Here is a 14210-nt window from a genome sequence, read left to right on the forward strand (position 1 = left end):
GAGACCTGTTTGTAAAGATAAACCTCTTTCTGTTTCTATTTGAAGACATTCTCCATAACCCAAGAATTGATAGTTATAAAAACACTACCTACTTTATTTGGACTACAAAAACAGTGCTAGCTATAGAACATTGTTTAATGTTAGCCTAAAGCATCTGTATATTCACTCACACATAAGGTCATTGTTGAAACGACACATGCAACATGTCAAATGAGCAGCAAGTTTACCAGAAATCTGTAAGAAACAGCTTGACATTTGTTTGATTTCCTTTCATAGACTATTTTAAAATCGATTAGTTTAAACAAAGGAGTATTTAATATTTATGTGAAATGGAAACAGTTCAAGAGTATGTAATTGTATAAGTAAGCTAACAGCAATTTCTTTTCAAGTGCTGTATGGTTCCCAAAAGGAATCATGCTGCTTGAATGCTAGACAATACATATGCTCTTAGGATTTGGGAAAATATCTGCATGCCATAATTTGCTGTGACAGTCTATGAACCTCAGAAAGCCACTGTAATTTTAATAGCAGCTTTGTTGTGCTACTCCATTTCTGTCCCTAGAAACTGTAACAGGTATTTAAGTGTCCTCACTGGGCATTTTGTTCTCAGACCATGGTCTTGCCAGGCTTATTCCATTAGCTCTGCAACCAGCAAGTGCCAGTTTCTCTAGTACCACATGAAAAAAGAATAAAACATTAAAAAGTTGGGATTACTTATTACTTGGGTTTTTTCTCCCTTGAGGGTGAGATTACTTTGCAATCCAGGGCATCCAGAAATTTATTCTAATTTTAATGGAAGCTGGAACTTGGGTAAGCACCAGATTCCAGTAGCTGGTACTCTAAGGAAAGTTGCATTTGTCAGGAGAACCACAGTAAGTTTTAAAAAGTTGGGCTACTGGGATTTTTTTTTAAGATATCTGACATTCTTTTCAAGATATTAATTTTTAAAGTATAAAATGTGTGATTGCGTGCAAACTAAACTATTTCAATGGATCTGTTACTTCTGTAGGAAGGTAAGAATAGAGTTATAAATTAGTCAAAGGTTGAAGGGGACAAAAACCAGATATTAATTCAGGCACATAAGCAGAGATGAATTTTTAAAGTTGTATTGCCATCCATTTAGCTCTGAACCCCTGACACTATAGTTTATTAGAGAGGTGGAGACAACAGAATCCTTTGTAAAAGGGATTTATGTTACCAGAGGAGTTACAGCAGACTTTTTCTGTGTTGTTTAAATAAATTAATCAAAACCAGCAGGGGAGCGTCCTTGAATTACAATGGTTGCATTATTCAGAAACTGTAGATTGAAATTTTTAAGGAAATCCAAAAGGCATGGAGCTTGGGAAGGAGCCAGTTTGAGTTGTTTTTAATGCTGCCATTTTTGACAATTCTTAATATAAGAAGCTGGAGTATTGTTTCAAGCAGACTTTTGGCATGTGTTTTATGATTTTATTTCATTTTCTTCCTCTGAATTATTATTTTTATATATTAACCCAAACATAATATGGCATCTCTCATCCCAGATAGATCCTGAAATACTTTCCTGGTCTTTGTCTAAGATCTGAGCCAGCTTTAGGATATTTGCTAAGTCAAGGCTGCAGTTGCATAGACAGAGGATGAAATGCATCGATGCTATATCAAGCCCTGCCAGATGTGCTCCTTCTGGAGCTCAAGTAATGTTTTCCTAACAAACCTTTCACAGAGCAAAGGGATGCAGGCCAACTGATGCCATTAGATCATAGGCATGAGTTGGAACTGTAGTTGAAAATATTTTTTAGAAGTCAGATCCCCACAGAGGGTCAGAACCTGCAGGTGCACATTTCTTGTCAGGATCGCTGAGGGATGGACTCAGCAGGGAATGGCCTCGTGCTGAACACACAGTGTTGACTTTGTGTAGCACTGATTCTGTCAAGGAGGAAGGGCCTTGAAAAACACCACCATTTGAAGTGCTATTATTTATGTTGAGGCGCAGCTTTTATTTTTAGCATGGATGTAATTTTTATAAAACCATACTGCTAAATGTGACAGATAAATGTTACTGATGTTGCTGAATCCCTCAAATGAGTGAAAACTAGGACAAAATTCCTACTTGCTTAATTAAATTAAATCCTGGTCTCTTCCAAAACTTTGAATAATAGAAATAAGGATTAAGAAACACAACAGGAAAATGCTATGAGACTAAAAAATATTTTCAAATCTTACTCAGATGTTAGAATAATAATAATTTTAAAGAATTTTCTAAAAATAACAACAAAAGAAACAAGCACATGCAAATGCACAGGATAATCTTGACTGTATCATACATCTGGAAAATATAGGTGCACATGAAAGAGCTGCTTATTTTGAGGATTTAAGTTAATAACTTATCCTGCCCAAGAAGATTAACACGTGGCCATAAAAAACCTGCTTGCTGTCAGATTTCACCCCAACATGGTCATAGAAATATTCCAGATAGCCCAAGCTGTATTAGTCCAGCATAGCAGCATCCCTTCTCATTTTGTGTGGCTACTGTTGCTCCAACTTTGCTCCAAGATCTCCTGCATATTTTTCAACTATTAAATGATGCATCTGACTTGGCTGCATTGTTGTGGAATATCCAAGTAACCTTACTGTGTTTAAATCCTAAACAGTGCGACATCCTCATGACTCGCTTTCCTATGCAGTTTTCAGTCTAAAAATCACCAAATAACTGCATCTTGTACCAATTCAGAGGCACCTTTTGTACGTGCTTCTGAAATTAAGACTGGCAGCTACAAATCCAAAATCCTCTATGTGACGTTTCCCTGAGGAAAGTGTGTCAACTCCCAACAAAGGTCACATACTAACTTTAAACCAGGATCCAAAAGCAGAATAGGAAATGGACATCACTGCCTTCTCCTCTCAAATGCACTATGCTGCCTTCAGAACTTATTTCTGGGAGAAAAAGCAGTCTGAAGGAACACCTGGCAATATGACAGCTTAGGGTGAATTTTCCAAAGAGTGTAAGGAAGCCCCTGGTAATGTCTAAGTCAGCCCTGATCTGCAGCATTTTCCCAAATGCCAAGCACCAAACAAAAGGAGTAGATGCCAGGAGGAACATGAAGGCACAGGTATTAACTGGAAAGACATTTATATGTGAATTAGTTCTGTAATTTTGTATTTGTTTCCTGAGCAAGTGCTTCCAAACAATTCAAATGACTATGTACATTGAAAATTGATAGGTTGTATAACTCCTTATCATATGGCACTGATTTTAGCTTTTTAAGAAACTCTTATAGCCACAGTTTTCAGCCTGCTGGTGATGTAAGGAGTAATTTAAAAACTGACTGAAGGTCAGGAGTGACCTTTTAAACAACTGAATAGGAATGTGAACATGTACAGTGCTCTTTTTCATCTAAAGGTGATAAACTGAGTCAGATTGCCTCAGAAGACTTTGCTGACACCTCTTACTAATACAATTTTGAGAGAAAGCTCCTATTATATGAACTGCTGGTATGTCCTCAAGTTTCTCTGGGAAGCATACTTTTTAAGGATTGTGTAGTCTTTAAAAAGATGTCAGGGGCCAGCACCTCTATAAATTAAATTCAGTGTTAAAATCAGTGTCCAGTTTCCTTTTCTCACTATTATTTTGCCCTGAAACTTACCTTTTTCTTATTAACTTATGCAATTAATTGAAAAAGCACAGCAAAAGCGTTTTAATGTAACTGTGATGGAGAGGATTGTACATTCTTTTAGCGTGGGAGAAACTAGTCAAAACCAGCCAAGTGCAGTAGGGTCAGGATCTGTATTTGAGATACTGCTTTAGGGTGGGACTAAATGTGTTCAAATAATGGAGAAACTAGAGGTACAAAAGGCCTCTGTGAGCCAAGTTAAATGGCCAAAAGGAAACCCAAGCACATGAAAATATCTGGCCTGAGAGCATCTTGCAAATGTAAAGCTGAAGAAATCCAGAAGTTCATGAAAACTTTTAAATGAAACTAAACTTACTTGGGCCTAAGTGCAATTTTTGCTTTAAGGGACATGCAGGTATAACATGAGGTTATGTGAATTCTTATGGGTGGACACTGGTCTGTGGTTTCTGTAGTACCACAGACCTCTAGAAGCAGAGAGGATTTCATAACATATCCTTTCTTGTCATAATGATCTGATGGACAGCTGTTGGAAGAAGCTTTTTAGGTGTTTATCAGACAAGAGAGGCACTGCGTGGGGCTGAGGCCATAGCTAACTCCTACAGCTGTCCATCACTGGCTCTGCATCTGGCACATTAGATCCAGTCACTGAAATAAATCACATTCCTTGCTCCTGATGGAACACACCTGCCCACAAACATGGAACAGTAAGTATTTTTCAACCTTTAAAAAAGTATTTGGATCAGTAAAATGTTTTGGGGAAAGAATTGGTTTGGCTCTCATTTTAGGTGAGCTCCATTGCCATGCTGTTGCCTACAGCAACACCCAAACAGAAGGCATTTCCCACAAGAGGAAGGGTTCCTTCCCACCCTCTGCAGTTGCAGCTGATTATGCCAAAATGATCCCATTTCTGCCTGTCTATTTTTATCCCAGGGCCCAGCAGCTGCTGAACCATGCCATAGTTTAATTCTTCAGCACTGGATGATGCAGGAATCCGGAGGCCCAAATGCGAGTCTGATTTGAACGGGTCAGTGCATCTTTAGTTTTTGCCTGAGTCAATAGCACCCCATATCAATTTGTGCTAATTCCCAGCCTCTGCCTTTTCCAGGCCTCTTATGCAAATCAGGCCTGGAAGCAAACAAGCAGTGAGTGACCCAGGAAGCTGGTACAGGGCTGGGTACTACTGTTCTCAGGCCATGCATTTCAGTGCTCTGTTTGTTCATAGTGTAACTCTAAAACAATGACAGGCCACAGGCCTAACTACCTCCTCAGGCTTAATTATTGTAGCCTTTGTACTGTTCTCGCCAATGCGGAAAAAGAAGCATTCATGGGTCTTTCACTACATTAAGATTCATTGGATTGTTTCTCACTGTTCCTGTAAATATAGAGGAAGAAAACTGAAACAGAATGACAAGAGGTTTTAAAGTCAAACCCCTTCTGTAGTCACAATTGTGTCATGAAATCAGAAATGCTTTGGTAACATTATCCTGGGGATGTGAAAACTGACTTTAAAATGTAGCATATTTAGGAGCTGCATCAGGGCCCTTGAAAGGAAGATTCAACCATGAAAAATTTAGTTATATCACACTTGTACTACTGATCTGTTAATTTTAAACTACTTGAGTAAAAACGGGCTTAAGCTGCAAAACTCAGGTCTATTTCCAACACCGTGGCTGGCCAATGATGCAGTCTTGTATTTGGTGTACTTCATGTTAGTCTATTCCTAATCAAATTAGTAAAATGAAGAGCTAGTGTTACAGACTGAAGTCATGACTAAAAGTGAGGGCAGAGAAAGGATAATGAGGAATTTATTAAAAATACCATTTTAATATAGCTCAAAATTTGTTTTAAATTGGATGTGAGACCTGGGAGAGTCCTTTCACCTCCAGGGCTCCCAGCCCTGTCTACTCAGGCTGTCGTCATATTGGGCTGCAAGGAACTGAGGTTTGAGATAATATTTTTCATACTCTTTTTAACTGTTATTTCGCTGCATGTACACACAATATTTGTGTGTAATATTACTATTTAATGTTCATAATATTACTATTTATGTTCATAATAGATGCAGAAACACTTTTGTTTTCTCTTTAAAGGATTACAGCTGCTTCCTTCTTCTGCAATACTACTGAAATAATTTTTAGTCAGGTTTTTTCTAAGATCAAAATTTGTCCTAACTGTAGTGTTATGAAACCACAAGTCAAACCCTAGTACAAATTTATGGAGCCCTCCTTAAGGGGATTACATTTTATTTGTGTTTAGGGACTTACAAGTAGAAGTGAAAAGAAGATTTGGAATTACTAATTTGATGTTATGATTTTGATTAATTTGCTATTCTGTGATTCTTGACTTGGTTTATATACAAATTTTCCTGAGGGCATTAATTCTGCTATGTGGTCTGAGGGGAGCTGAGCCAAACAATACTTTCAGCTTTGGTAAGAAAACATTAAACCTCTCAATGAAAACTTCTCCAAGGTAGAACTGTCTGTATGTTCACTTACCTATGATTTTGGGGATTGTGAAGAGCACCATCTAGTGATAATCAATAATGTCAATATCACGAAAAGATGATTATTTAAAGTGGACTTAAAGGCACACTGCAAATTCATTTGCCAAGGGGACTGGGGGGCTCCAAAGGAAACAGTGTTCTAGTTGTGGTTTTCTAATATCAGGTACCTTCCCTCAGATACCCCCAAAAATGCACAATGCATCTAAAGACTGGCTTTGACTAACAGTATGAATACCATGAGATAACAACTTTAATACTAAAATTTTGTTTCAAAAGCTATGTAATCTTACTATGCATTCTATAATGAAACTCTCTACTTCTGTGAATGGCTTATTTTATATTGATCAGCATATATTATATTACTTATAGATATATAAAAGTATATATATAACATACTTATTCCACTGACTGACAATTTAGGTAAAATACTTCTAATATCCTAGATATCTTTTTTTTTTGGAAAGCCAAAAATTCTCAAACTTTGGTCTCTTTTTCTATGAATGATGTCTAACAGCTGCTCCTTCATGAGGGTCTTAGGCATTAAATAGCTTCACATGTTGGAATTTGCTTATAACATCCATGCTTAATGATATTTTTCCTAATTTGAAGGATTTTGCAAGCAAGTCTTACACTATCCATCCTGCAAGTATTATTTCAGCATGCAGAAAGCTCATTATGAATATATGATAATAAAGAAAGCTATTTATCCCTTTCAGATTACTTCCATATGCATCCTCTGTAATTAAATCAGTGGCTTATAGCAGCTGGCCTTTGAAGTGAGCTCTGCAGAATAGGAAAATGTAATTTGTGGAACAAAATGCTGATCACTCTATTCCAGCCACATCTGTTAAGCTCTAGTAGTGCAGAGATTTCTGTGCTGAGAGAGCTCATGAAAGTAGAAAATTTCCTGTATTTCTTTCAGTCCAAGGGAAAATCACTGGAAGTGATGGGAACTGTTCTAACCACATAACAAGATTTGAAGTCAGAGGCATTTTTTCCCACAATTTGCAGTGAATTCACTAAAACCGATGTTTAAGTAAGTAGCTGTACTTTTGTATTTAAATAGAAGTACTACAGAGAGAATGATAAGAGAAAGCAGAGCAAGAATTCCTGGCAGAGAAGATGAGAATTTATAAAGGTAAGTAGAGAGATGACTGTTTCAGTGGTGGTGGATGAATAAAGATGTCAGAACTCATGATGTGATTCCCCTTGATAGCTGTAGGGGGATAGAATATAAGTAAATAAAGGTAGTGTAGAAAGTAATCTTAACCCCTAAAGAGTTGCAGCTGGGTTAATTACTAAAGATTAGGAGCAGGCCTGACTTTAACAGGCCACAGCTGTAGCCAATAACAAGAAGAGTGCTATAAAAGAGTGGGCTGGTTGGTTGGCTGAGGGGAACTGGAGTCAGCTGGCTGCTGTGAGGAGAAGAAAGAGTCAGTGCTTAGAGGAGCTGTCTGTGAGAAACATCAAGGAGGCACGAAACTCTAGCAATGTGGAACCTTTGCAATGTAATGACAACAATGACAACAGAACTCTTGCCATATAATGACAACAGATAGCAGCACATCTTGGGAACACCTCCTATTACACAGGCACAGACAACAATTGCAGTTACTGTTGCACAATTCTCTATGGAGGTGCTTTTCTTACAGATGCCAAGCATTTCCAAAGGGATGCCACTTAAACTGTTGGAGACACATTTACAAGATGGGTGTGTCAAGGAGGTACAGACTTGTCCAGCCACACCTGTGCCTGCTGGAAAAGTGTCACCCCCAGCTGCCTGGCACTCCTCTCCCTTTCCTCCTTCCTCTCCTCATCTGGAGGCTTCTGCACTTCAAACCTGACAGATAAACTGCTCCTAGGACTGTTGCCTGAGCTGTCAGGCAAAATGAGGTGAGTGAACAAAGTCCTGAAATCTAAATTGTTTGGGGAATACCATTCATCCAACACAGGTCAGTCTGTTGGCAGAGCTAAAGAAAGCGAGAGGGCAGTTACAAGGAGTGCCTTCAACCAGTAAACATTTGCAACTGAGGGATATGGCCAATGCCTAAACTTGTTCCTTAGCTTACACTGATATATTATCAGTCCTTGAATTCATGGCTTCTAGTTTCTAGTGATGTCAGTCTACTCTGTACTATTAGCAATCATTTTTTTCTCTTACAAATAAGCAGATTGAAATGCCTTCAGCTCAAGTGAGTATCTTTGTCCTCACACAGACTTCCAAAAGAGATTGGAAAAGAAATATATCAAATAATTACCAAATAACTCGAATAAAAGTTGCATTATGTAACCTTGTTATCACAATACCCCAAATCTAAGGTGGTTTTTTGTTCCTTAGAAGGAAGTGACTTCTACTAGACACAGAAAGCTGTGCTAAACAGATCCAAAACAAAATCTCCTACACTCTTCCCAATGAGGATTTTTATTCATGATATCTGCTTCTAATTAAATAACTGCACTATATTATACATACTAATGTCTAATCCTTTGCCCTTTGAAGTCAATGGCAAAGTTCCCAATGAGTTCATGGGTTAAAAAGTAGCTCCTCTGTTAAGGCTTCCTTTAGTGAAATTTCAACTGTTAGGTTTTTAAAAGAGAGCTTCAGCTTTGCCATCTTTTTGCCATCAGACAACAAACAGCTCCTGATTTTCCTGTATTGCAGAGAGTGCTAAGAAAGGCCAATTTAGTCTGATTGAATTATGCTCCCCTGTCATTCTGTTTGCTTTTCTTTCTGTTGCTGTCAAGAGCCACAATGGACATATGGTGTCTTACATTATTTTTATTTCAGAAACTTTCTAGAAATTCAATATTGCAGCAATTTATGCCATACATGGTGTGTTTATGCTATGGAGAAGGTATCAAATGAAATCAGCAGTATAGAACACCACAGTTTATCTACTTTCTTCATAGTTTTGACCCATCACCAGTTCATCTGCTAATCAGTTGTAATATAAAACATGCTTCAAAACCCAAAGCATCCAGTTTGCTAAGTAGGACCATATTTCTAAAATATACTTACAAAAAGGCAAGTTCATAAAATAATGATTCCACAGCTACTCAGTCCAGGATGACATAATTCTTTTGAAGGAAAAGGTTACCCATGCATTCAGTGCCCAGTCCCAGATGTAGGAAGGAGATGTAAAACAAAGATCCTTAAAGGATTCAAAATCTATTTCTGTAAAGTAGAATGACAACTTGCAGACAGTTTCCCTGCTAAATAATAGAGGGACAGTTTGTGCTGTGCCCAGGACTGCAGAACATTGTAGAGAGCTCGGGGTCTAAGCCAGTTGTCTCTGGCAAGCTTAGAGTCAGGTTTTTATTAGAATTTACCTTCAACATAAGCCACAAATAAGACAGCCACTTTTCACTGTTCTTAGCCCTTCACTGAGAGCAAGGTCCTGAGGTGTTTTGAAGATTTTTGGCCTTCATGCTCAATACCAGGTTGTATTGGCAAGTAACCAAAACACAGCACTTTGATTTTGGTGCATACTGAAGTGTTCCAGTCTAAATGTGTGTTAGTCTGATCCTAAAATTCCCACTGACTGTGCCCTACAGATTCTAATGATATGGTGCAGATGGGATAAATTACTGAAAAGGGAAAAAAATCCACTGTGTAACTTGTGTACTTTAGATTTGAAATTTAAAACCTTCAAGCTGATATCCAGGGGTTTTTTACTGCCAGTTTTGTTCCAGCCAGTGCTCATGAGTACTGGTTGCAGTCTAAATGTTATCATTTCTGTCCGTAGCTAATTCCATGCACAGAATTGTTCCTCTTAAAGCTGAAGCTATCTCTGCTAATCCTTCTCTCTTTATAGAGTGCTAACCATTTAATTTATGAAATATGGACCCTTAAAGTAATTTCTGCTCTAAATATTTCTGCTGCAAATAGGAAGAACACTGAGTTCTGAATTTGAAAGAAAAACCTTCCATGATATGCATGAATTGTTAACTGTGTCCTCTTAAACAATCAGACACAATCCTAGAGGACTCTGTAAATCATATTTCCTGTTGTGATATTTTAATGTGAACTTGGCCAGAAGTCTTACTATTACATTCACATTCACAATAAGAATGCCATGGCAGAAAACACAGAACAATGACAAGTAATAATGTCTTGCAGGGTATTTTAAATATTTTCAGCAAAGAAAGTACAAAATGAAGCCAAGCTCTATACAAAGCAGCTAATCTAATTTAGTAGGGATACACTGTTTGGTTTTTTAGTTTGTTTAGTTTAAATCAGTGTGAATTATGGTGTTCATTCTATTCCATTGAAAACTCGCCTAGTGTGAGAGCTGGAAAAGCATCAGTTGGAAATAAGCACAAATGAATAATACCATGTATCCAAAACATGCTTGTATTTGGCTAAATACTGTGGGAAACATGCCAAAACCAGCTTGGTATGTAGTCCTGTATATCCAAAATGGGCTATACACTCATGTGCTAGTTCAGCCTGCAGCTTTTAAACAACTAGATGGTACTCCAGTGCTAAACATTTCCACTGGCACAATGGCTGGAATGCAAAAGCCTGGAAGTAGGGAACACAGAGCCCTAACCTTTAGAAGAACATGTAAACCTTTGTTGGGTAAGGTAAATGGATTTTTTTCTTCATTATCTTTCCAACTAGCACTAGCAGATTTTTCAGAAAAAAGTGATTTAACAGTGGTCTATTTTAGCTAGATTTGAGGAACCTTACTTCGTTCCTCTGTTTTGCAAAATGAATTAAGTTAAGCTCCAGAAAGCCCAGCTTCTTCCATTCTGTCAATGGAATTTGGTAATCTACTTAAATACAAGCTGAACTATGTCATCTAAACACATGCAAAAATCTATTGGTTATTAAATTGGGTCAAGGCTTGTAATGCAGTCAAAATCTTCTCCAGAAAAGATGGAGAAACCCACAATCTTCCACATAACTCCTTATGTGAAAGAATATGTAAATATGCCTTACAGGGTTTTCCGAATATCAGCAAATAGCAGCTTTGTCAGATGGTCTGAAGGGTGAATTTGAGAATAAGAGTCTGTCCAGGCTGCAAAAACAAACTATGTTTGGAAATGTATTAGCCAGCAAATTTAAACAAACAGTTTGAAATACAGGCCAAGTAAGGCAAGTTATGTTTAAAATCCTGTAGGTTGACTCTAAACTCCCCTCCTTTACTGCCAAAGTTCAAAAAGAACCTTTTAAACATGTTCTGCTGATTGCTATTGCATAAAGTTGTGCTGAAATCCTGCTTAAGATATCAAGTGATACAAACTCAGTGGGATCAGCAAGGTGGTGTTAGCTCAGTGCTGAGCCTTCCCCCAGCTTGCTGAGAAATGCAGTTCCAGCAGTACTGGAGAGGAAGATCCTGCTTTCACCAACCTCCTTTACCTGCCTGCAAGTGGGAGCAGGCAAGGTGGCAATTTAAGAGTATGACAACTTAAAAAAGGTTTCCTTCAACCCAGCAGCTGTGATGTTTTCTGTGGATAGTCCAACTGTTTGCTGATACATACGTTGCACATGTATATGTGACAGTGGTGTGTTTTGCCTTACCTCAGGATCCAGAGCATAACTGTGCTAACATCTCTCACTCCCTTATTTTTTTTTTCCACTAGACAAATTGTAGAGATCAACTTGATGAAAACCTCTTGTTGTTGTTGTTCTGTATGTGTCAAGTATTTTGGATAAATGCAGAGAAAAAGCCAAACTACCACAACATAGACCACCTCTGTTTACGTCCAGTGTTAAGTAATCATATTCAGATATTACTTTTCACACTGTTGGTTCAGGTTATTCCCAAGTCTTTGAGTTTCACTTTCTGTTTCAGGTTGCAATGAATCCAAAATGATGAAACTAAGACTTGAAATCTGAGCATGTTGATGGACAAGGGCACAAGTCTAAAATGACCAGGCAGCCAGTTGTCACATGCCATTACTGAGCCAAAGGTAAAGCTACAATTTGGGAAGCAGTAGCAGAAGCCTCCTTGTAAGCAACCATTCATTTTTACTTTTAGTACACGGGTCTAGATTTCCTTTGAAGTGCTTATAGGTCAGAGTCATGCAACTTGCCTCCCTTAAATATTAGAACTATTTGGTTAAGTTGCCAAACATGAATTACCAAGACTTTGACAGATACAAACAGTGAGTCCATCAAATTACTGTTTGGTGCAGGTAACAAATATGCTCAGAATAATCTACCTCTCTTGCAAATATTATTTAATAGAGTCATATTGCAGATGAATATAAATCTAATCATCTATAGGACAACTCCATTAAATTACCTGTTGCAGAAGAGATGCTTCTTTAAGGATATAACTTTACTGCTAACTATTGTTAAGTATTAAAAGGGAAAAGTCACAGGACTTTCTTTCAAATGCTAGTTCAGAAAATCAGCCATTATTTTCTATATATTTTAAATTAAAAACTGCAAAGAAATTTTCAAGAAAAACCACAATGATATTCATTTAAAAATATTCTTTGAAGTATCTTATGGTAAAGAGGAAAGGACATCATGCGTTGCTTAGCTTTTATATATCTTGAATACTTATCCTTCTAGGGTCACTGCTACACTGAGATTTCCCATCTCCTGCTTTGGGAAAGCCATCCTACAGCACAGCACTGACATGCTTTAGTGAAGGGATACACTCAACCACTGTTTTCCTTAGCTTTGGACTCATGATTAAATTTTTTTTTAAAAAAACATCAATTTATTAGATAACTTTCTTAGCACAGTGAGCGTTTGCATATAGTATTTAAAATACTTTATTTTATATTGCAGCAGTATATAGGATATGCAAATTCTTTTTAACTGAAAATAAGTTTTCATTATTTGCAACACTATTGGACTTCACAAAGTAAGTTGGTGTACAGAGACAGGGTTTAGAGGAGGAGAATTGTTAAATATAAATAAATATAAATTCTTATACATCTACAGAAAATTAGTCAAATTTATATCTTGAATAAGGGTTTGAAATAGACAAGCAGAATGATACTTTCTCATAGTTCAGAAAAATCCATTTCTTGCAATCTCACATTTAAATATTACTGAAAGTTCTTGAATCTAATTTAGTGGTTGTAAAATTATTTGCTGATGAAAGTTGTCTGTTTTGTCTGCAAAAGTACTTGTGAAAAAGTATCGTGATATTTTTTGGTAAAAGGTTTGTCTTTATCTCTCCATTAACATTTTGTTTGGTAATGGAAGACAATAATTTATACTGCAGGCAAAACTCATGGATTTTAGTGGGAATGCTACTTGAACATATGCTTTAGGAGCTAGGCAGAGGGGAGGTGGTTTACATATTCTTTATACATGTAATAAAACTATTTAAAAAGGCATTAAAAAAAACTGGTAAAAGCTGCTTCTGGCAGTGAGTGGCAGTGACTTATCCCATCAGCTTTAAAAGCAATGTTTCCTTTATCAAAGAGTAGGTAGTGTGAATTTGGGAATTTTGTGTCCTGACATATTTTAATGGATTATCTCATTTCCCTTCATTTCATATCCCTCTCCATTTTAGATCTATATCACAATCACTTCTCCACACATGACCAGTACCTGAGTGCCCTTCCCTCTGCTCTAACAAAGGTAAGCAACCTCTGGAGCTTTCCCTTTCATTCACAGGAAAACAAACTTGTACCTGTGAGGTTTTTTTCTAAAAATACATATTATTATTTTCTGAACGTGAGTATATATTCCTGGGGACTTTGTCATTAGAAAATATTATGTATTACTGAAAATACAATAAAGTAAGGTACAACTACCTCAAGTCCCAACCCAGTCTTAAGTGGCCCAGTCTAGGATGTGAACATGAAAAATTAAAAAAACAACTCACCCTGGAATAGACCATTTTTATCAGGAAAACTAATGTTTAGTCAGGATCTTGTGGGTTTTACTTTTGATTTTATGTAATCTAGGCCACTTGCCTTTTACCATTTTAAAGCTCTAGCTACAAGTTTTCGCTAGATGGCAGGAGTCTACTGCCATCTGTTCTCAGAGGCTTTACTTGCACCCCAACAGTTGCCCATTGGTAGGAAAAAAGTGAAAAAAATTTCAAGTTTTGTAACACATGGAAAAACAAACAAAAAACTTAACAGAAATGAGAAAAATTATTCAGACCCTCAATAAA

The 14210-nt window shown here is 37.2% G+C and overlaps 1 protein-coding gene and 1 long non-coding RNA gene across 3 annotated transcripts in view; one reads left to right on the forward strand and one right to left on the reverse strand.

The window, feature by feature from the left end:
* Nucleotides 1-14210, reverse strand: part of SYNPO2 (synaptopodin 2) — a 76846-nt gene that overhangs the window by 61238 nt on the left and 1398 nt on the right. The window lies entirely within an intron of this gene.
* LOC132072202 (uncharacterized) overlaps nt 1-14210 on the forward strand; it is a 28312-nt gene that overhangs the window by 11602 nt on the left and 2500 nt on the right. Inside the window, exons 3-6 of one of the 2 annotated variants that reach the window (XR_009418297.1) lie at nt 7181-7252; nt 7767-8007; nt 11916-12033; nt 13602-13669. This is a non-coding gene — a long non-coding RNA (uncharacterized LOC132072202). The remainder of the gene's footprint in view (nt 1-7180; nt 7253-7766; nt 8008-11915; nt 12034-13601; nt 13670-14210) is intronic. The other variant, XR_009418298.1, reaches the window with a different exon arrangement.

This window comes from Ammospiza nelsoni, chromosome 4 (assembly GCF_027579445.1).
Source record: "Ammospiza nelsoni isolate bAmmNel1 chromosome 4, bAmmNel1.pri, whole genome shotgun sequence".
Lineage (NCBI taxonomy): Eukaryota > Metazoa > Chordata > Aves > Passeriformes > Passerellidae > Ammospiza > Ammospiza nelsoni.